Raw genomic sequence first — 25,279 nt, forward strand, 5'->3', positions numbered from 1 at the left:
GGGCTAGAAGAGGGAGATGAGACTGTCTCATGCACTCTTCATGACCAGAGGATAACTATATTAACTGTAAAAGGGCAGGATATTTAGGACTTCTCATTGATGTCCTATAAGGAAGAGTTGGTCATGTCTGCATCAGGAGCCAAGGACAAAGCGCTACATTCATTGAGTTAAGGTAAGCTTCAAGACTCTACAAGGAACTACATCATACTTACAGGAACTTCATGAGGAGAGAAAAGGACTTCTAGGAGCTGTGAGCTCATCTCTTTGTGATGTGAGCTCTCTAAGCTTAAACCCACATTAGACTGGCCTCTGTATGTGCTTGTGAATGAGTGTTCCAGATTCTGGGGGAGAATGTTTTTGCCACCTGTTCTTGCCATACCACCTTGACAATTAACTGTTTCTAAAAGCTAATTAAGTCTGTAGAGAAAACTGATATCAATGGATAATCAATCAATAAAGGAAGCACATTGGTAGGGTTCATGAGTTATGGTACTAGAATAGCCCCCCTACACACACACACACACACACACACACACACACACACACACACACACACACACACACACACACATATTCCTCAGGTCATCCTTAAATCTTGAGGGGAGAAGTAACTAGCACTTTCTAGGAACCAAGCTGCCACCATTAGTGTAGCTTGGGAGAGTGAAACCAAAGCCTGCTCTGCATATGTGCAGATTGTCTCCTCTAGATGATGTAACTTCTTTCAAAGCAGGAGTGTTTCATTTCTGTTTTGTCATCCTAGTATCTTGAGCAGTTCCTGGCACATAGTAGGCACTCAATAAGTACTTTTTGAATGACTGACTGGCCCTGTTGGATCTTCCCTAATTGCATCCACACTTCCTGTCTCACGCTAAGTATCATGCTCTTCTTCCATCCTGTCCTTTTCTCCATGCTTGGATGAAGAAGACTACCTCCACATTTGGAGCTCTCCCATCTGACCAAAGTAGATCTATCATGTCATTCCCTACCTCACTGAGTCAACGCCTTCGTCAATAGAATAAATAACAATGTTCCCTGAAAGCAGAGAACATTTCATTTTTGTCTTTGTTCCCCCTAGAGATTAACACAGTGCCTGGCACTGACTAAATGCTTATTGAATAGAATCCCTTGCATTTACAGACTGCTCAAAGTGCTCCTGGAACACTGTTCCTCAGACTTCCCAGGGACTAAGGCAGAAGGAACTAAAGTACATACAAATAAAGCCAACCAAGGGGACAAAGCATTTGCAATGCTAAATCATAAAACTAAAAACAAGAGCACCCAGCACAGAGAACAATGGACTGGCAACACAGGCCTACAGATCCCCTGCAGTCTCTTCTCAGAAGAGTGATCCAAAGGCCTCAGTCATCATCAGTTCAACAAGTACAAAACAAAGAATCTTTGTTGTGACCTTATGAGTCTATAGCAGTTTCAGGATAATTTGTTCTAAGTAGGGTCAGGATATCAGGTATCCTGAACTCCTGATGACTTACATGCCCTAAGGAAAAAAGGAAGGACTCAAAAGGTTCTACCAAGGACAGAGACTTCACTGACCTGACACGAATTTGTCACTGTCATGTCCCACAGGTGTTCTCTCTGCCCTAGATTAAAGACAACTTGGCAGGACAGGTGACACATATGATGACTCATATAGCAAAAGAGAACACAGAGAGATAAAAAGGGAAAAATACCAGAGGACACTAGACACCCAGAGTCATACTCCTCTACTGTAATGAGGTTCTCCTTGTTTCCTAGTCTTCTTCCCCTTCTATTTGGTGCTGTTAAGTATTCTTAGGGACACCATCATAGATACCAGCAATAAAAAATTTCCTTGCTGGTCACAGCTACCTCCATTGTAAGGAAATTTTTTGATGTATAAATGTCAAGATCTCCCCACACATGGGCCCTTCTCAGTCCTCCAGATCCCCAGAGATCAAGTTGTTTCACTTTGGGGAAGATGCCTTTCACTTTGGGGTAGTGAAAGCATGTCCCATAGGACTTAACTCTTAAGCTACAGAACATCTGCCCTGAAGTCTCATTGAACTAATTGGTGTGAGTGAGATTTTCCCCAACCCTTAGATATCAGTGATTTAACTGGGATAGTATAATAGACTCCAAATGGTGATTTACTCATGTTTCATTGTTCTGTAGTCTCTTGGGTTAAGATATTATGTAACTTGCTCTCAATGTACTCTGAGTACTCTTTAGTGGATTAAATGAATGCAGTTAAGTAGGAAATGAATTGTGTAACATGTTCCTATTCTGAACTTGTTTCTTGACTGTCACCTTTCCATTGTGGAACCAGGGTACTAAAATAGTATATCCAAAACTGAATTAACCAATCAGTATTCAATATGCGATGCATTAGACTTCTGCAAAAAGCTCTGAGATGAACCCCAAACTGGCTGACTGCCAGGTACTTGTTTGATCCTGCTGCCATCACTAAAGACCATGTCCATGACTTGGGCACGGTGACCATGTTAAATATTTCATTTCTGTGCCATTTGCATTATGCTATGGGGAAACAATGGGAGGAGTTAGTCTAGAAATAGTAGGGTAGAAATACTTTATAGCCCTGCCAAGTGTATCAAAGCAGCTGAGTGACACTACTCAGGGTATTTCGGGTCCTACCCTTGGCTGACCAGCTTTAGGTACCCTCTCTCAATAAACCTATTTTGTACGACTTGGAGACTTCGCTGTTTCTTGTTCTTCATCAGACTTAGAAATTTTCACGACATTGGTGAATTAATAACATGGCCCACTCTATTTAGGCCAGCTTCAGCCATGTTTTGTTTTAGTCTCTTCCATCGGCTCACCAGTTGCCTTGCTACAATGCATATACTTCCACTTTCTTCTCTAAGCACAGTCATTATGGTATAAAAAACACAATGTGTCCTTTCATTTATTCACTGATTAATTCATAGGTTCTGTCTCTGAGTCAGGGAACAGGAAGGATCTTCTTACTTTAATTATAAGTAGATAAAAGTTTCAACACAGACCAACCAGCCAAAAAGAAGAAAAAGTCATCGCCCTCTATCCCAATACTCCTATACGTCAGGCAGGGCAGATATTATACCCATTTGATATAGAAACAGAGAGATAAGGTGACTTAGTGAAGGGGCTAAAAGAACTCAGTTGTTTTACTCTAGAACCTGTGCTTTTTGTATTGGACTATCCTCTCTCTGTCTCTCTCTGTCTCTCCATGGCCAGGTACTATCAGTTAGAGATATACTTGCCTCTGGTAGGTACAGGTCTATCGCAAACCCTCTCTCTGCTTCCTGCATTACTTTATTCCTCAAAAAGAAAGTCTCAAAATTCTAGTCCTCAAGCCTCTTCTCTATTCTACTGTACTCAAGGAACAAAGGACTTTTGGGTAAAGCTTTTGTTTAGGTGAAGCTAGGGAAAGAAGAGGGAAGAAAATGAGGATTGCATATATCACTTGGGTCAATGCTATTGTTATGGGAGGATTATGGGCCCCGGTTATCCCAAAAGTTGTCTGGGGAGGTCAAGGAACTTTTTCCTTGAAACCTCAGGAGTTTTCCCTTGAAATCAAGTAGGTCTCTCCTTGAGCTCAATCAAGGACAGACATACCCAAAAGAGATAAGCAGCACCAGATTGAACTGAGCATGCTCCAGGACCACTACCCAGCATTCCAGTCCTTCTGAGCACCTGGATGAGGTAATCCTGTTGGGAGTGACTACACCAGGAGAAGACCACTTGGAACTGCCCACCAGCAGACTGTTCTGACCCACCAGGATGGAGTTAACGCCCATCACCAGATTGCTCACAACCAGTCATCACCCACCTCAGCCTATCACCAGAGCACCCCCAGCCCATCACCCAATAAGGGAAATTCTTACCCAGGATCTCTGAACCCTATCAAACAAAGAGCGCTCCCCAAGCATGTTGGGGAGGAAAAGCGTTTTGTTTCTCCAAAACCTTCCTCCTGGCCAGTTTCTCTTGTACCCCAATAAACCTGTTCTTTTATTCCTAAATAGGACCTGTGCGAGAGTGTAATTCTTTACAAAGGAATCCTAAGGACCCATGTGCTTTCTCCCCATATCACTATGACATACCCAAAAGAACACTAAACTAGGGGACTTCAGTTCAAGGACTAGTTGTAGCATTAGTTCACTGTGTCATCTTAAGAAAAATGCACAGCTTTTTCAGCCTCAATTACCTAGTCTTTTCAGTGGGGACAAAAATACCCAAACCATTTATATCAACTATGTTTGAGTACACGTTGTGGAAAGGATTCCAACTGACAATGGTCAAGGAAAATTATTTGGGAGTTTTGTAACCCAATGAAATCACAGGTTCAATCCATATCCCTGTCCCACTATGTGGGTATACCCCCAAGGCTCTGTCCTGAGCTTTCTTCCCTTCTCTTTCTATACTCTCTCTCACTTAGAATGTCATAGCTCCCATGGGATTAATTATTTTTTCTATGAATATCTACTTTTCACCTCTCTCTCGAATTCTAGGTCTATCTTAGCTCCTAGACATTTCTACCTAGAAGTCCCACAGGCATTTCAAACTCAATATGTCTAATATGGAACTCATATTTTTCTCTCAAGTCCATGTCTCCTCAAAACTCCCTGTTTCTGTAAAGGATATAACCATCCTTCCAGTTACCCAGGTTTTGACCTAGGAATCATCCCCATTTCTTTCCTATCCCTTACTTATATCCAATTAGTTGTAAGATCATATCTGTTCTATTTTTCCAACATTTATTGTATCTGTCCCATTCTCTCCACTCACATGGCTACCATCTTCTTACCTAAAAAAATATAATCTTCTAATTGATTTCCCTGCATTCATCCCACCTCTGCCTTCTCCAATAAATCCTCTTTGTTTCCATGCCTTTGCACAGGCTATCCTGGATACCTGAAACACTGTCCTTTCTTACTTATGCCTCTTGGAATCCATTGCTCTCAACAAGACTCAGTTCAGGGCCATTTCTAATTGCCTTATTTGTTAGTGCATTTCCCAGAAATTCTTTTATAGTTATCTTGTATGTCTACTCTATACTTATCTGTATACGTGTTTTTTTCCTTCAATGTGATATAAACTTCTCAAGGGCAGAAATGGTGTTTTTGTTTTTGCATCCCAAGTACAGTGCCTGACACATTGCAGGAACTCAATAAATGTTTGTTGAAATGAATTTACATTGTAGTTTTCTTCTAAGGAAAAGCTGATTGATTACATATATGTAAATATCCTCTAAAAGAGATAATATCTTAAAAACTATAAGGTATCTTATGACCTCTTTTCATTCAGTACTTTCTTTGTCTTGTAAAAGGCTGCCAAATGGAATGGGAAATAGTTTTATAAGAAAAAAAAGTAGAAAAATAATAGTCTTATAAATTTCTTGCAATGACTGATGTTTACAGAGTTAATTCATACATCTATGTTAGAAGAGTCAAGAAACTTACTTGTGCTCTAGCATCCTACTGTCATGGATTGAAGAGGTTCACATCATAAATGATTATATTGGGGCTTTTTTCCTCTCTTAGACAAGTATGGACTGTTGAACTGAGCTCATCTTCCATTCATAAACTAGACCAAGAACCTTACTTAGAATGGTCTTTTTTTTTTTTTTTTTTGCAGGGTCACATAGCTAGTAAGTGTCAAATGTCTGAGGCCACATTTGAACTCAGGTCCTCCTGAATCCAGGACCACTGTGCCATCTGGCTGCCCCTAAAAATGTTCTTTTGATAGAAATCAACACTGTAAGAAAAAAACAAGCAGTCAGTGAGGCTGTCCTTGACAGGGATCAAACAGGAGACACCTACAGCTAGAGGAGCTAAGGCTAGAATTTAGGCAGAGTCAAAAGGATGGCTGCGCACTCAGGGTGACTGTAAATTTGCTTCTGTTGCCAGCTGCAAAAAATCCTGGGCTATGGCCACTATCACAGTCATCAGTGCCCTATGACTTTGGGGACATGGAGGTCCCAATAGGAGGATATTCAGTTTGTGTCTCTGCCTTAAAGGGGGAATTTGAATATCTAAGTGATAAAACTCTCTAAAGATACTGCAGATCATGTCACTGACAGCCCTACCTCTAGGGCTGCATCCTGTGCTACATGAAAAAAAGAGAATGCAACCACTAACAGTTCTGCATGACAATGGACACACAAAACAGCCAACATTAACTTTATTTGTGATAGTGGTAAGAACAAGACCACAGCTATGGCATCTGCCCTTGGAAGGAGACTGGATCCTTTTCTTGAAACTGGTGTGATACATTTACATTTCCACACCTTTGCCCATGTCACTCCCTATTCCTAGAATCTGATCTTAATGGCACCTCCTCCAGGAAGTCTTTCCTAATCCTCTCCACTGTCAACAACATTTCTCCTACTCAGCCTTTACACAACTGTTTGTTTTACATATATCTCTCATCAACTTACTGAGCTAAGGGTCTTTGTTGAACAGGTGTCATAACCCCCTTTTCAACTCTAAATTCTGGGATGACAATGGTCCTGTCTTACTGAATTTTATATCTTCCCCCAGCACCTGCTGTTCTGCACACAGGGATTAACGGGATGGGTTGAATTCCTGGGTGGGAGGACCACAGGGAAGGCCAACTATAGCATCCTTTAGCCTCTGGGAGAACATGGTTTCCTAGACAAATGCACTTTGGGGACATTTTTCAAGGTCTCTAAGAACAGGTAATGAATGCCACAGGCCCTGAGAATGAGAAGTTCTTGCAAGAATGAATTTTTTTTCAGCTTTTTAGAGATTTGGTAACACAGGATCTAGTCACTCAGCACCATGATAAAAAATCCTTTTTCATCCTGGGGCACAATCCCAAGATACCATATCCTATTACCAAAGTATGTAAAAAAATTAAGGATTTAACTAACAATGTGGCAGGTAGGAAATTTTACAATGCAGTTATTTAACAAGAGCAGTGGGCACGTACACACATACTCATTTATACACACACAGAGCAATACACTCTTATGTAACAACAAATCCACATATTCACACATTCACACGTCAAATATACATATGGAACAATATGCATTCAAACAATGCACATGCAAGTGTCATGCTATATTCACACCTGTACAAGCATGTAAACTGATATATAGAATTATACACCCATTATACACATAAAAACAAATTGTACATGTATGCCCTTACTCATATATGTATGCACACAATCATCTATGGCTACATCAAGAGCTCACAGTAGAAAAATATAAATGGCAAAAGACTGGAATTAAATGAGGCAGGTGAGAAAGGCAAAGTGACACAGTCATTGTGGATCTTTTCATTCAATGCTTGGATAGGAAGTACAGGGAGGTAGATTCTCTGTTTCATGGCTAGTTCATAGAAATGAAGAGACAATTGTGCCAATATGATTCTTGCCTCCCACGTTCCTTCAGTTCACACAGGCCAAAGTTACTTCACCATCATTTACATGCCCGGTGCTAAATGTCTGCCTCTGAAGCTCAGTTCCTCTCTCTGGCTGCACCTCTGTTTCCTGATGCCCCATCTCCACTTGCCTTTCCTCAAACTTCTGAGTACTGCTTGCTGCCAAATTCCACCTAGTGCCAGGACATCCACCAGGTACTCCCTACTAGACTTTCATGATGCCAAATCTGTGCTAGTCTGGATCCCCTAGCATTGCCTGCATCTCAGAACACCTGTCCTACCTGAGTGGTACTATCTAGTGTAAGTTCCTGAAATTTAAAGCTTAGTATATATGTCATTGACTGACCTCTAGCACTGACAAATTGCTGTGAGGAAATAATCTATCCCTTATCCCAGGGAAAAATTTATATGTGTATCCTTGTACAATGATTTTCCATATACTGTTAATTTGTAATTTTTCCAGGGGTGTGGGAAGGGCTCACTAAAGAATTAGTTATTTAGAAGTAGAAGGGATCATGCAAATGGGAGGGGCTCACAACAGTTATGTTAATATGGAGGTATCCTGACCATTGGAAATTGAAGGACGGAACCAATGGTAGCACAAGGTTTGATACGAAGAAGTAAGTAAAATGGTGACTAAAATCATCCCTTCCACATCGTGACTTTCCCCATCATGGTTTTTTTATATATTTCTGGTCAGCATAAGAAATTAAATGGGAATTTGGGAGGAGTTTTGCAGAAACTGCAGATGACACTCCAAGGCCAGCAAATGAAAAAGTTTAGAAACTCAGAAATGCATAAAATATATGTAGAGCATTGCATATATCAACATATTTTATCTTTTAATACCATAATAATTCAGACTTCTCTGGTACAAAGGGAGGGCCAAAAATTTTTTTAACTCGGATTTTCCAGATTGTGGGGGCACTGTACTCCTAACCCCCTTGATGTGGAATGGGTTAACTATAGGTGAGAAAACAGATGCACACTGGGATGGTTCCATGTCTAGTAAAAGCCAGATTTTAGCAAGATGTGAGGTAGAGCTAATCCAGTCAAATATTTTTATCTTCAGTTATTTTATGGCCAGATGAAGGAATGTAAGCCACTGACAAATTTGCAGGTGATTAACAAAGGCAGAAATGGGCAGGGATAAAACCCACGTCCAAAGACAGCTTCAAGGTGCCAAATCCTGCCAATTGGCTGTAACCTTTAAAATGTACTTTCTCACACCAGTGACTTTCTGTGTCTGATACTTTGGATTTACTTTTCTGGTAGGAGCTCCTAAGTCTCCCTTTTAGCATTCTCTTCTCTTTTATTTTCTCCCCAATATATCTCCTTACTATGATTCAATATTCAATGAGCCCGTATCTCAGCAAAAGCTGATATTCAATGAAATACATCTCAGAAAGAACATCTGACATACTCCAGGGTTTCAAAGCCCCAGTTTATCCCTACTGACCTGATCTGGAAAACAGATCTAGAAGATCAAACTATAAAATAATTTGCTTCTGAAACGATATTTTAAAACAAAATCATTTGGACACTATATTTCAAGGAATAATCATTCAAAAGAAAAATAAAGTGGCATCCGACAAAGAGAAAGAATCTGTAGGATTCACACAAAGAAAAAAAAAACTAAAATTCAAGTCACGGAAGAGTACTATTACCCAGCTTCAAAACTACAGATATGAAGAAGCTATCCTTCAAGCTACAAGAAATAAAGAACCTGCATATCAAAAAACACTAATCAGGATCTCACCAAAATTTTCTGCAAAACCTAAAGAAAGATGGCAAGGTTGGAAAAGAACATAGAGCACACATGAGTTTTTAAAATACAGGCTTGGATCCTAGAATGAGCCTTCCAGCAAACCTAATTATTCTGTTTGAAAGTAAAAGACATTTAAAAATCAAAAAGACTTAGAACAATTCATGGATAAAAGCCCACATCTAAAAAGTTCCTTTGAATCAGAGATATCCACATCCCAAAGAGATAAGTAGTTAAAATATTTAAAAGAAACAGTGGGTACCTAAAACCTATTAACTTCACAGTTGAAATTTGAGATAAAATATTCTAATGCAATAAGTTATAATAGAAGCCTCTTGCTCCTTCAAAAGTCTAACTGTAGTGCTTCTCCTTTACCTGAAAGTTACCCAGGGTTCTCAAATGACATGCCAAGGGAGTGCAAGATCCATCTTGGGATTTTTTCCCTTCTTTCTTTATCTTTTTATTTTTATTTTTTTTAATTTTTGAGGGAGGACAGGGAAAGATGTTCCAATGTATGACATCATTAATGCAGGAAGCTCATCTGTAAAGATTTGCTGGGGACACTCTAGTGGTTAAATGATTTGCCCCCAGTCATATAGATACTATATGTTAGAGTCAAAATTTGAAACTACTTCTTTCTTTCTTTTTTTTTTTTTTGTGGGGCAGTGGGGGTTAAGTGACTTGCCCAGGGTCACACAGCTAGTATCAAGTGTCTGAGGCCGGATTTGAACTCAGGTACTCCTGAATCCAGGGCCGGTGCTTTATCTACTTCGCCACCTAGCTGCCCCCTGAAACTACTTATTTCTTAATCCAAGGCCTATGATCTGAGCACTATGCCATGCTGTCTCCACTGAGTTCTGCCACAGTGGAAAAACTCAGAGTATGTTTCTGTCCAGAAAATACAAATGAAGGCATAAGGAATATTATGAAAAAGTTGAATGATAGATGATGAACCTTTGGGCCACCGAGACCCACAAATATAAGCATCCAATGACAAATAAAAGCCTCGAAAGAGAAGGAAAAATATATTGGTTAAAATTCTGAGTATTACATCTGAATCTTGGCGAGAAATAGAATGAATATATAAAAAATCCACAATTAAAATATTATAAAAGGGGAAACAAAGAACTAAAGAGAGAATAGGAAAAGATGGCCGTCCAAAAGAAAATTCTTATCTATAACAAAAGAGGGCAGGGGAGTTTCATCTTGGAGAAATTTAAAGAATTATCAGCATAAAATTAAGATTAGGTTTGGTGCTTTTAAGGCACATTGAGCCGTAGAAATACATATAGTAATAGTAGTTTGCACTCCTTTCTGATGACATAACAATGAAAAAAATTAAATTCTAACATTGAAAATGTTAGAAGGTTTAAATCCTTCTATAAATGCAAAAGGTCAATTATAGGATCTAGAGCTATAAGAATCCTTGGAAATCATCTAATCCAACCCCTTTATTTTATAACTGAAGATTCTAGGACTCAGAAAAAGGAGGTGATGTACCCACGTGGTAAGCAATAAAGTCAGAATTTGAACGTAGGTCTTCAAACCTAATTCCAACAAGGTTTCCATTACACTGTGCAGTTATTCAGAATGAATTAAAAATAGAATGCAATAATGTGTGTTCTAGAAGGAATATATTAAGCTCAAAGAGATTTAAAGGCATTAAAAAGTTATTCTGAAATATATCATAGTACAGTGAATAAAAGATCTGAAATGATGATAATATCAGAGAAGCTGAATTCAAATCAAAAAGCATTAAGAGAGGGGCAAAAGGTTATTATATCATGATAAAAGAACCACATATAAAAAGAATTCAATAATTCTAAATGTATATGCACTAAATAAAATAGTAATTAAATTTATAAAAGCTTACAGCTTAACATTAAAAGAACAAGATACATCAAATAATGATAGATGTTATACCCTTATATGGTTATGATAAATCAAGCTAAAAAATAAAGAATAAATTACAAAATTGAACAAAATAATGAACAAGTTATATGTGACAAATTTAGAGATACTTTAATGGAAAAGCAGTGAATGCATTTTATTTCCAAATACACACAAAACAGAGAAACAAAACTGATCACATACTCTGACATCTAAAAAATCTTTAGAAATTTTAAAAAGGCAAAAATTGTTCAAAGCATATTCTTAGTCTACAATGCAATAAAGTATAGCAAATATGATTAAAAGGTACACGAATATAAAGTTAGGACCAACACAAATGAAATTATGGATCTTTAAAATAAGGTAATGTCATAAATCAGGATCTATGAGTTGTAGTCCAAACTGCTAACAGAGTGCTATTTAAATAATAATAAAGCATAAAAGGATAAACTAAATAAGACTACATACAAATACATTAGAAAAGACACAAAGTAATGAAGTAATGAAAAGCAATATAAGTAGAATGATAAAATAAGAATAGAAATTAATAAAATAGAAAGGAATTAAGTGATTTTAAAAGTGCCAAGAGCCTTAAAAGGAACAATAAACCATTAATAAACTTAATCAAAAGAGGGGAGAAAAACTTTAAATCACCAAAACTAGACATGGGGAAGGAAAGAACATAATGAATGCAAAAAGAAATTAAGAAAGTTATCAAGTATTATTACACACAGCTGTGTGCTAAAGAACAGATGAGAAAGTATCAATGAAAATATAAAATACCCAAACTGACAAATCAGAAAAAAGTAACTTCTAGGACGAACTCAAAAGGAGAAATTATGTAGACCATCAAAGAACTACCCTATAAAAAGACACTTGAAGCTAATAAATTCACATGTGATTTTTTTCAACCATTTAAAAAACAATTAATCATTATGAGACAACAATTGCTTCAAAACATAAGGAAAGGGGGCAGCTAGGTGGCCCAGTGGATAAAGCACTGGCCTTGGATTCAGGAGGACCTGAGTTCAAATCCAGCCTCAGACACTTGACACTTACTAGCTGTGTGACCCTGGGCAAGTCACTTAACCCCAATTGCCTCACTTAAAAAAAAAAAAAAGCAAAGGCAATGTTTAAACAGATTATAATTACTAAGTGCCAGGCACTATGCTAGGCACTTTAAAATTACTACCTCATTTGGCCCTCACAATAACTCTGGGAGGGAGGTGCTATTATTATTCCCATTTTTCAGGTGAGGAAACTGAAGCAAACAGGTTCAGTGATTTGCCCAGGGTCACATTGCTAGTAAATATCTGAGGCTGGACTTGAACTCAAGTCTTCTTGACTCCATGAGGCTTGGCACTCTATTCACTGTGTTCCTTAGCTCCGATATATCGATAGATCATATGTACATACTTATGTGAGAGTGTGTGAGTATGTATGTGTGTATGAATATATATAATTTATATAATTTAATATATTATATATACACACATATATGTATAACAACTAAAGAAAATATTGGCAAAGAGAACAGCAATAGGATGAGAATCACAACCAAGTAGAATTTATAACAGTAATGTAATGATTAATCATCATTTTTAAGTTCACATTAATAACATCTCAATAAGAAAAATGAAAATATTAACATAAAGAAAAGGCATTTGATACTATATGGCAACTACTGATCAAAAGTAATAGAAATAGAATTATTTTCTTTAATGTTATAAAACTCATCTACTTGAAACTATGAGGTAACATTTTAACATTTTATGCAACAGAGAAAGATTAGAAATAGTCCCACGAAAACTCTGAGAATAAAGTAGATCTGTGGGAGCAAAGCCAAAAAGGCAGAGTAGCAGGAAGTGATACAATGAGCTCCCCTCAAAAACTTCAGCAAACAAATCTAGAAAACACACTTGCCTGAAACTTGAAGGGGAAAAAAAAAATAAGTACAATAGTATTCCATCACATTTAAACCATAATTTGTTCATCCATTTCCCAATTAATGAGTATCCCCTCAGATTCTTATTCTTTGCCACCTCAAAGGGGTATAAAATATTTTTCTTAGAGTTTGTTTTGCTTAGGACAAAGCATTTCCTACCCTTTCTCATGTTTCCCCTCCTTTTCCCTTTTCCTTCCTAATTTCCTGGGGGTTTTTTTGTTTTTTGTTTTTTTGCAGGGCAATGGGGGTTAAGTGACTTGCCCAGGGTCACACAGCTAGTAAGTATCAAGTGTCTGAGGCTGGATTTGAACTCAGGTACTCCTGAATCCAGGGCTGGTGCTTTATCCACTGTGCCACCTCGCCACCTCGCCACCCCCACCTAATTTCCTGTTGAGAAAGATATGTTTCTATACCCAAATGTATACATAATCTTCTATTTTTTGACCAGTTCGGATGTGAGTTTTAAATGTGAGTTGTGGCCCCCACTTTCTACTCTTTGTTAGTATAGAAGTCCATCTGAGCACCTCGATTATATAAGATAATTTTCCCTAACCTTCCACTCTCCCTCCCCACCAATGCATCCTTCTTCCCCTAACCTTGCATTCTTTTTTCAATAATGATCAAAACATAACAGAATCAGTTGCAGGCATTATCTACTTGAATTCCCCTCATGACCCCTGATGACTGTAGGATTCCAAAGGATCATACACATCATCACCATATGTTTAAGCAGTTTATTTTTGTTTAGCCCTTTGTGATTATTCATTCATTTTAATTTTATTATACTAATTGTCTAATTAGACGAGGCATGGAAGTGATTCTGTTAATGATCTTAAGAGAAGAATGTAAAGACAAGGGAAAGAGAATAAATACACTGTTAGAAGGGAAAAACAGAAAAAGTTAGGGGAAATTATTTCACATAATCAGGGTGCATAATTAGGCATCTATACAAACAAGGAGGCAGCAGCTGACACTTGAACTTCACTCTTATCTGGTCAAAGGAGGGAAGAATATGCACACTTATAAGAATATACATACATTTGGGGTACAAAATAACTTTTCACCTATCAGGGAAATGGAAAAGAAAGAGAAGGGAGATGGGGAATTAAAGGGACAGCAGATTAAGGTAGGCCTTAGTTGTAAGCAAAATAAATTGTAGGAATGTACAAGAATATTTATAGGTCTTTTTGAAGTAGCAAAGAATGGTAATTTAAGGAAGTGTCCAAAAACACACACACACACACACACACACACACACACGCACGCACGCACGCACGCACGCACTGTCTGTCTGTCTCTCTCTCTTTCTATCTATGCATATGTGCAGGTAGGTGGCACAGTGAATAAAGTTTATGGCCTGGAGTCAAGGAAAAATGAGTTAAAATCTAGCCTTAGACACTTACTAGCTATGTGACCCTTCCTCATCTGTAAAATGGAGATAAAAATAGCACCTATCTCTCAGACTCGTTGTCTGAGATAATGAGATAAATGAGCTAATAACTGTAACACATTTAGCACAGTGCCAGCACATAGTGCTATCTCTCTCTCTCTCACACACACACACACACACACACACACACACACACACACAATTGTTCATCCTTCATTTTTGAAGAGGAACAATGATATCACACTGGGTGATGTCCTGACTTGCACATGAATTAGATTTAAGTGAGGCAGATTTGCACAGTCATCAGTCTCACTCTTTCTTTCAGATAGAGTCACTGAAGTCTAGTGGAAGGACAAAAATCAAGACAACTGGCAATGGCCCAGGATGTAGTGGATCACTTTGACGTGTTCCATGTCTGACCAAGCTCTAAGCACTCCACAGTACCTGCTTTAGCAGTCTCCTTGGTTATTGAAACAAATTGTTCTCATTCCCTCATTTCAGTGGGGGAAGTTTTCACATGCTTGGGTTAGACATTCCACTCACACCAATGGGTTTAAGGCTATTGGTTACCCTCAACCTGATTTAATTCATCTGCCAAATGGGTACTAAAGGTAGATGAGTCCATAGGACTAACACCTTTGGTGTGATGGCTTGCTAAGGCTGTTTCAGGGTTGCTCATTTACCCTTGGTGTCCACCTCTCACCTATGGTTCCAAGAAGCTGCACAATGCACAGGGGGCACAACCCAATATAACCATCTCAGCAGACAGGCTAACCCAAGCTGAAGGTAACCAAGAGGCTTGAAATCATCAGTGAGTTAGGGGGATGTCCACCCCAAGTAGAAGACATAGTCCAGTGAAATTGACTGAAGATAGTGTGATAAAATAATGGAATTTAGCAGATACTCAAAGACCCACCTGGAGATTAATCAAGACTGATTGAATCAAGTGAGAGTGATTGACTGCTGATTAAGCCTACTTCAAGTTAATTGGATTGTAATCACACCTGGCTATCCCTTAAGAAGGTATTGTTCTCAGAAGCTGGACTGTGAACTCAACTTGAGAACACCTTCAAAGAAAATGGATTTGGATGACCCAACCAATCACCTTGAAGCAGTGTGTAAGGACTGCCTCTGTTCCAGATGTATAAAAAAGCTTCCACAAACAGCTTGCTGAGGAATGCTGATTAAAACAGGCTGGGGAAGGAGTTCCTGATTAAAACAGGCTTGTGGAGGAGGACTTCAGGAAGAACCCAACCAAGCTGGAACTCTAGGCTAGGTAGGACTTCTTTTTCATAACCTTCGGAACTCTTTGTAAATATCTGTATGTTCTAATAAATGTTTAATGCCCAAAGACTGGTACTGAAGCCTTTTCATTTTTGGCGACCACAATTAAGATTTTAAACATCACAATAGAAAGATAGAGATAAAGATAAATATTACACATATACTATATATATATATATGTAAAAATCTATGTATAGATATACGTTATAGCTTGTTGTAGCTCTCATGAGCTATCCTTTATCTTCTGTGTGATACTCATTTTCAATTGTTCAGAAGCAACTGTATTACATGATTTTATGTCACTGATAGAAATACCAGTAGTTGCGAATACTGAAAAGACAAGCCTTTCATGACATGGTTGTCATCAGTAAACAAGCTTTTCCACTTCTGAAATCAATCCAGCCTATGTTCCTCTTCCTGTTCAACTCATGCTCAACTCATTATCCATCTCTACTGTCTTTCCAAATATATATACTGATACAAAGTTACACAGAGAATCCATCCAAATGTATATTGAAATCTGGTAATATACATTCTTCACCCACTTGATTTGTCTTGTTTGGACACATAGGCCAAGAGCTTGATGTATCTGAAAAACCTCGGCACATACAGGGAATCTCTCTGACTTAGCCTCTACATTGAACTTTATCATAGTGGTGAATAATTTTGGCAAACATAAATCAACTTGTTTTATGTCTCACCCGATGTTTAGGATCAGAGGGTCATTAAACAAAGTTGTTTATATCATTCTATCTTCAAAGGAATATGGAATGATTTTAAAATATATAAATGGGAGACATATTGTTGTAAAAGAGCCTACAATGTGGCACGTGGTGCTTTACAAATATTACCTTATTTGATCCTCACAACAATTCTGTGAGGGAGGTGTTATTATTATCCCCATTTTATAGTTGAAGAAACTGAAGCAAACAGGTTAAGTGACATGTCCAAGGTCAAACAGCTAGTAAGTATCTGAGGCTGGATTTTAATTCAGACATTCCTGACTCCAGCCCACTGTTACCTAGCTGCCTATTGAATCAAATTTTTTGTGGGTTTTTTTTTTTTTTTTGGTAATCAGTAGACACTAAGTATAATGACAAATTTTTTCAGTTAATTGTGAAATGATAAAAGTATGGTCATTATTTAATACTGCTTGCAAAAGCTGCTTCTTCTCTACTAAAATTCACATTAAGGTTACCCTGATGTATATGTATATGTATTTTTGAGGGTTTTCCCTTTTGCTCTGATTCTTTCACGGAATGACTAGTGCAGAAATATGTTTAATGTGATTGTACATATATAACCTGTATCAGATTGCTTGCTGTCTTGGGGAGGGGGGAGGTAGGGGAGGGAGGAAGAAAAATTTGAAACTAGAAATCTTATAAAAACTAATGTTAAAAACTATCTCTACATGTAACTAGAAAATAATAAAATACTTTTATGATAAAAAATTCCTGAAACAATATTATAAGGGTTTCAGAAAAACAGATAAACTTCTATGTTCCTTACTGAACGGTAAACTGGTACAATATTTTTGGATAACAGTTGGATAATGCTCAAGATTTTTTTAATATTTCTATCTATCTATCTATTTATTTATTTGCAGGGCAAAGAAGTTTAAGTGACTTGCCCAGGGTCACACAGCAGCTAGTAAGTGTCAAGTGTCTGAGGGCAAATTTGAACTCAGGTTCTTCTGAATACAGGGCCAGTCCTTTATCCACTGCGCCACCTAGCTGCCCCTATTGTTCAAGATTTATAAAACTGGTCATGCTATAAAAGCCAGTAATGCCATCACAAAGATTATGCCACAAAAATTCAATTGAAAAGAAAAAGGGACCTGTATCTATGGAGGCATTTATAGGTATCTTATCTGTTAGGGAAGAAAAAAAAACTATAATTTACCTATATGCCCCAAAGTTTGGGAATGGCTGAACAAGTTTGGGTATATAATAATAATGCAATATTAATTTGCCATTAAAATAACCAATATTAGGATATAAACAAATATGGAAAGACACTAATAAAAATGAAGTGGAACTAGAAAAAACATATTAACTATGACTATATAAAAATTTGATATGCATACAGATTTTTAAAATGGATTGAATTATTTCATCAGTTTAAAATTACATTTTAGTATAAATCATACCAAATATAAGCTGTTACTATAAGTTCATAATACTATTAATTTTTTTAACCACAGTTAGTTATGATCAAGTCAGATTCATTCACAGTTAGTGCCCAGGAAAATACATAGAACCTTCTAAAGGCAGGTAGTTCCACAGTTGCAGAAGGAAATCTTCACTGTATCTAGCTCCCTATAAAAGGGCTAAACTTTCTTTTTACTTTCTCTGTGTAAGTCTAAGAGCCAAGAAATTTTGGTTTGGGAGGCTAAGCTTTGAATTGTGTAGTAGGATAGCTGGTGTCCTGGACTATGTGGTTGACCTAGCTATAGTGGCTCTCCTGGTAAAATGATGGACAATGTAAGTGCAGTTGACACATGAAAAGGATAAAAATGTGAGTCCTTGTTGACTGAAGGCTAAAAAAGAGGGTACTCAGGGCAGCTAGGTGGCGCAGTGGATAGAGAACCGGCCTTGGAGTCAGGAGTAACTGAGTTCAAATTCGGCCTCAGACACTTAACACTTACTAGCTCTGTGACCGGGCAAGTCACTTAACCCCAATTGCCTCACTTAAAAAAAAAAAAAAAAAGGTACTCTTCATTCAATTTAAGGTTCAAGATCAAGGGATTTCCATGATGTCAAAGAATAATATATGCTTTTACCTCGGAATCTCTACAAAGTTCCACACTGAAAATTGTGGCAGTGTTGTGATACTCAATATGAACTCGTTTGGCCTTTACAGATGGACTGAAATTAGTATCCTGGGAGAAGCTAGGTGCAATACTTTTATTTTACTCTATGTCTTTTTTCACCTCAAGAATGATGTGTTCCTTAACAGTACCCTCAGTCTCCTAGACAATTTTTTAAAATACTATAAGATTGCTGCAACTTCCTCAATGAGTCAGTGTCATTGTCTTATATTTTCCCTATATGAAAGGAGTTGGGGGAATAAATCTACTGGTCCTAATTATAGCGGCTGACATTATAGTGGTGGATCATAGGCTGAAGCTAGAAGTCTCAATCTATCTGAGTCAGCTTGCTCACCATTTTCTCAGGGACAGAATCCAGCACAATCCCCAGCCAGAGGACCTTACCACTTACTTCAATGCCTCTAAGAAAGAGTTTGAAAATAGGGCGTAATTGCATCAAAGTAGGCGCATGTAAAAGTGGGCACAGAAGAAGACAACACACAAAAAATGAAAATTTTGGTTCAGTACTAATAAATGAAAGAGGCCAGTGAACTGTGGATTACTCAGAAGCCCTCCCTCTCACTACCTCTCCCCCTTGCCTTTTTTTCCTTTCTTTCTTTTTTCAGAGAAATTGGGATTCCCAGTCCTGTTTTCTAAAAACGTATCTAATTTCTACTGCCATTGTTTGTTTTTACATAACTTTCATGATAGAATATATACCTCTCCTCTCTACTCGCCTACTCAGCGACCTCTTATAACCAAGATTTAAAAGGAAAAAGAAAAAAGCATTCAACAAAACCAAATATATCAACTGTACTTGACATTATATGCAATGTTTCACACCCATACAAAGAGAGGAGAAATCTACTTTCTCAATTCTTCTCCAGAGGTCATTCATACCTTAGTACTTAAGTAAGCACTTATTATGAGGTTGCTCTTGTCATTGTTTGTCCTTCATTCTCAAAGAGGACCATGACATTGGGTGGTGATGTCATGACTTGCAGTGAATTAGATTTAAGTGAGAGAAGGCTGTGCAAAATTAACAGCTCCACTTTCTCTTCCAGAGCCATCTAGGTTCAGTGGCAAGATATACATCATGATCAGGGCAGTTAGATGGCACAGTGGATAGAGCACCGGCCCTGGAGTCAGGAGTACCTGAGTTCAAATCCAGCCTCAGACACTTAACACTTACTAGCTGTGTGACCCTGGGCAAGTCACTTAACCCCAATTGCCTCACTTAAAAAAAAAAAAAAAGATATACATCATGATGACTGGAGATGACCCCAGATGTTTTGAAGCAATAAGGGTTAAGTGACTTGTCCAGGGTCAAGTGTCTGAAGACTGGATTTGAACTCAGGTCCTCCTGACTCCAGGGGAAGTGTGCTATCCATTGAACCACATAGATCCCCCAATATGAGGCTATAGAAAAGGTACTTAAGATGATGGAATAAGAAAGAGTGATTGCACCATATGAAGAGCATGTAGAATACATGTTTTAGAGGTGACATAATTTTGAAAGTATTAAGGGATCAATTTTCAAGATCTCAAAGTGAGGATGATTCTAAAAGACTGGAAAGTTACGGAAAGCATTAATAGGGAAAACATCCAACAAGATATCAAACACCACCAATTCATATGTCTATTTTCTTGCCTTCTACAAAATCATTATAATAATAGTCTGTGCAAATTTCAAGGATGTCCCTGACAGAAGTAGGAACAGGCACATTGCTGATAATTCTGCTGAGTGGTCCGAATGTTCACAGTCACATAGTTGCCGGAGGTGATAAAAATAAAAGATCGTGTGTTTATTGATGTACACAAAAGAATGACTCAGCAGAATATGTTGTAAACTTAAGTGTTTCCTCTACAATTGAGATATTGCTCATACAACTGTTAAGGATCACAGAACAGTCCTTGATAGCTACAACTGTAACTTTGTTGAAGGATTCTCTGACTTTCAATATTAAGCAAAGCTTAAAAGATTCACAATATTTGTCTATGGAGGCTTTCATGCAAAAAGTCCAAATGGACAGAGGTCCACTATAGATGGCCAGGATTTCCAGAAGTTCTTGTATGCAGATGACATTTTACTGATTTCATTAAGCTCCAGACCATTTTAGGGCCTCATCACCTCTACCTGGGAGGATTTAAAGGAGACCAATCTAGAGAACAATCTAGATCAATGATCAAAGATTTGATTTTAATTCATTTCATTCTATACTTAAAAAACAAAATGGGTAAAAATACATATTGTCCATATTATGGTATGCAACTGAGTGAAGAGTCAATGGATTTTGTACACATACTTTGGAAAAGAAGGGAAGACGATATAAACCCAGAATTCAGTAAATGAAGAAGAATATATGACTTTATTTAGGAAAATGTACAGTGCTTTCAATGATCATAAAATGCTCATTGCTGACAAAACTCACTTTATTAACATGAATTTTTTGTTTTTTTTGCAGGCAATGGGGGTTAAGTGACTTGCCCTGGGTTACACAGCTAGTAAGTGTCAAGTGTCTGAGGCCAGATTTGAACTCAGGTACTCCTGAATCCAGGGCTAGTGCTTTAACCACTGTGCCATCTAGCTGCCCCTTAACATGAATATTTTCTTCACAATGTTATATGGGTACAAATTATGAAATACCATGAAGTATGGAGGGCAAAATATAAGAAAAATGTTTATAGTGACTTACAGATAAACTGATATATATGTATGTACACATACATACACACATATATTCGTGCCAATAAATAACACCTGTTATTAGGACAGCTAGGTGGCACAGTGAATAGAGTACTAGCCTTGGAATCAGGAAGACCCATCTTCATGAATTCAAATCTCTACTCAGACACTGGCTGTGTGTCCCTGGGCAAGTCACTTAACCCTGTTTACCTCAGTTCCTTATCTATAAAACGGCCTAGAGAATGAAATGGCGAAGCACTCCAGTATCTTTGTCAAGAAAATCCCAAATGGGGTCATGAAGAGTTGGACACAATTGAAATGACTCAACAACACCATTACCTGTTATTGCACAAATGGCAATTTGGTCTCTTAAAAAGAAAGGAGAAAAGAACGAGAGTAATTCGCTTCTATTCTCCTAGTTTTCCAGGAGAATAAACAATCCCTCAAAGAGTAAAAGTGCTGTAAAAAGAAACAAAAAATAAAAAGGATCTGGAGAGGTAAATCCTAACCTATATCAGGAAAGAGGATGGGGGGGTAGAAGAATGAAATAGTGAAGAACAGTAAGGACCATTGAAAATTTTTAGCTAATAGTAATGAGATGCTTCCATAAAGGATGGAAACTGGATTACTATAGCAGAAAGCAGCTACCTGTATCTAAGATATCATGATGCGGAATACTATTCCTTTAGGTAAGAGATCATCAATCCAGCATAGGATATAAAGAAGAGAAAAATAGTTGTGACATATCTCTTTCCTAAGGAGTTCCCTTATCTGTTTACCTGAAATTTCTCACCTGTCCAAAAGGGGGGGAAGGAAAGAGATCTGTCACTTCTCTAAATCCATATCTGTGCAGCATATATTAGAGAACTTCCTGAGATTTGTCAAATCTAGTGACTATTATCCAATAAGTGAGGGAATAGATCTGAAGGGGGTGCTAAAGGTGAATAGAAGCACTACTACTTTGGCATTAAATATAATAAAGAGTAATTTTTTTCCCTATTTTTTTCCATTTGAATCCTGGCCCGGCACCAAAAGGGAGAAGTCTTTCAATGTGTTCTGAACTTCAATGTTTCAACTTTTTAATAATTTCTATGCCTTTTACATTGTGGGTTTGTAATGCTTTAATTATTATTGTTTGTTATTATGAATATACTTTAATTGTGTATTCAGAGCCCTGCTGACTCTGGGTGAGATGTCCTATAAATAAAATGATTATTTTCTTTTCATTTTTTGAATGTCATTTGGGGTAATTTAAACTAATTCTCATTTGGATGACAGAGTGAGACCTCTGGAGACAACAGAAGCAGCAGTTTTTGGGGAATGATTTCTCATTGGTCTTCCTTCTCCTTGATTAGGCAACAGCTGTTCCTTTAGCTGTTGTTTTCCCTCATAAATGTGAAGATCTGCGGCTGAGTATCATATGAGTGAAACATCCATTGTCTAAATGAGATCTTTTTTCTTATGCTGCAATAAAGAATATTCAGTAATTGCTGTGGAAACCCTGGAGCCCTCTCCAAGACTCTAATACACCAATAAGGAAGGCAAGTTGCATCTATTTGTCTAGATACCATAGGGTGTTTTCTCCAGTTTTAACATATTTTTTCTACATTTGCAATGTGTAATGGAACAAAGATTTGCCACTCAAGATAATGAGGTTAGCATTAGCCTAATCATCAAACACTCCAAAGGCTTTTGCTTTAAACTCAGTGATAATACAGAAATGAGCTACGAGGAGAACAGTTTCATCCTGACTTCATGGAATATTACTTTATTACCACCTTCATTGAAGTGGCAGAGTTCTGAGAAGTGAACCCAAGAGATGGAATTGTCTCCTCTGGATATCAGCTCTCCAAGGTATAGAAAGGGGATCTGTGGAGCCACAGTTTTAGGCAAGAGCCAATTAGCCTTATCTGGGGCCAGTTTCTCACCAGCAAATGTGCTGATAGAGTGCTAGCAATATAGTCATCTCAGGCTAGTTTTTCATTTTTACAAGTTCCCACAGACATAGAATGTCAGATTGGAGCTCTGTATCAATCAATTAACAAACATTTATTAAATGCCTACTATGTTCCAGGGGCTGGGCTAGCTGCTACGAATACAAGTTTGTTTGTTTTTAATTACTATTTCATTTTGTTTTTTGTTTTGGTTTTTGGTGGGGCAATGAGGGTTAAGTGACTTGTCCAGGATCATACAGCTAGTCAGTTTTAAGTGTCTGAGGCTGGATTTGAATTCAGGTCCTCCTGAATCCAGGGTGGGTGCTCTATCCACTGTGCCACCTAGCTGCCCCCTTAAATTTCTATTTCAAGAAGCCTACATTCTAAGAGCAATAAATAAGTACATTTATAAACATATACAGCATTAGTGTAAAGTGAACAAATACAAATTCATACAAAGTCATTAAATGCATGGTAGTTTGAGTGGGAGAAAAGTAGTATTTGGGGGAGATATAAAAATTAGGAATCCAGCTGCGTTCTTAAGGGAAGAAAACGAATTTATGCAGCCAATGTACATTTAACAGTGCATCCTAGGCATGTGGCAAAGGCACCAAGACAGGAGGAGTGTTGTCTGTGAGGAACACAGAGAAAGATGCTTTGGCTCAATTGCATTACAAATCACTTTAAGAAAAACAGAAGAGTATATATATTTATGCTAGGAAGTCCCTGTAATTGACTGAGTAGGGAAGGCACATAGTCATATTTGTCTGCACTTCGGGAAAATTACTTTGGCAGTAGTATATATAACGAAATAGAGTGGGGAAAAGGGTGGGAAGGCAAGAAGAGACCACTTTCAATCCTGCTGTTGTAATAATCTAGTACCCAGAAGAGAATCTAAAGAAACACCCGAAATTACTGGTTCTGTCAAGGATAAATATCCAGCAAGAGACTGAGAAGGAAGAGTCAGACAGGCTGGAGGAAAACCAGGAGAGTACTGTGTAATGAAAACCTAGAAAGGTGACAGAATTAAAAAGAGATGAAAATCAAGAGTCTTCAGAGAGGTCTAAGAAGGGGAGGAGTCCGAAAATAACCTTAGATTCAGAAACTAAGGAATCACTGTTAGTAGCTATATGCTCCTGCACCCATATATACTAGCTTCCTGGCCCCTCTCTTCCCCCAGGACTGGACCACTTCCTTTCAGTCTTAGGGTTTAGACGTGTGCCTTTCAAAGTTCACTGTGGATGATAGAATTGTTGTCCTTATTAACAATGGCTCTGGATTGTACAAAGATGGCTTTGTAATAAATAATGCCCTTCAGGGTTTCTTCTCCTCCACAGACGTCAGAGTGTAATCCTGGGTATGGGCCAGAAAGATAACTATATGAGGGATAAGAACCAAAACAAAAGGTATTCTGATCTTGAAGTATGCTACTGAAGATGCTCCAGTCACCAAATGGGGCCATCAAGAATATCTATAATCAGCCCCATTCTGTCCTAAAGGAGCAGCCCGTACCACTCACAGAAGCTCCCATGCATCCCAAAGCCATGCATGCTGTCATCTAGGCTATGCTATCTTTGCAAGTCTCTGGATATACCACTGGTATGATGGTTATGTTCTTCATAATACGCCCCAACTGGATGTGGCTGGCAGTCACCTGACAGACTAACTCATGGAGACAGAGACAATGAAGTTTCAACTTCACTGCCACAGTGGGAGGGAAAACTGTGTCTTCAAGCAGACGTGATCTTATGGCACCCTAGACTCTGAGCAGAAGATGGTCACTGTTGCATCTAGTTCTTCTCTGGAAGCTGTGAGCATCCTGATGCTCAGGTTATCACCACTGACAAGGAGAGATTCAGGTACCCCGAAGCTCTATTCTTAGTTATGAAATCCTGTGGTTATCTATAAAACTACCTTCAACTAAGTAATGAAGTGTGATGCTGACATCTGGTAGGATCTGAATGCTAATACCATCTTGTTTGATGGTACTACCATGTACTCACCCATTGCGGACAGAATGCAAAAAGAGATTACAATTCTACCCCCAAGCACAGTGAAAATCAAGATCATTTCCCCACCTGGATTAGAGGCTCAGTAAAGCTTCCCTGTTCATTGATATGTTTCAGCAAGCAGGAGAATGATAAATCTGGGTCCTCCACTGTCCACTACAAATGTTTCTAAATGGACAGCTTTT

The 25,279-nt window shown here is 38.0% G+C and overlaps 1 protein-coding gene across 2 annotated transcripts in view; it reads right to left on the reverse strand.

The window, feature by feature from the left end:
• CSMD2 (CUB and Sushi multiple domains 2) overlaps nucleotides 1–25,279 on the reverse strand; it is a 1,007,742-nt gene that overhangs the window by 231,789 nt on the left and 750,674 nt on the right. The gene's annotated exons all lie outside the window — the stretch shown is intronic.

The sequence above is a fragment of the Dromiciops gliroides genome, chromosome 3 (assembly GCF_019393635.1).
Source record: "Dromiciops gliroides isolate mDroGli1 chromosome 3, mDroGli1.pri, whole genome shotgun sequence".
In the NCBI taxonomy this organism is placed as follows: domain Eukaryota; kingdom Metazoa; phylum Chordata; class Mammalia; order Microbiotheria; family Microbiotheriidae; genus Dromiciops; species Dromiciops gliroides.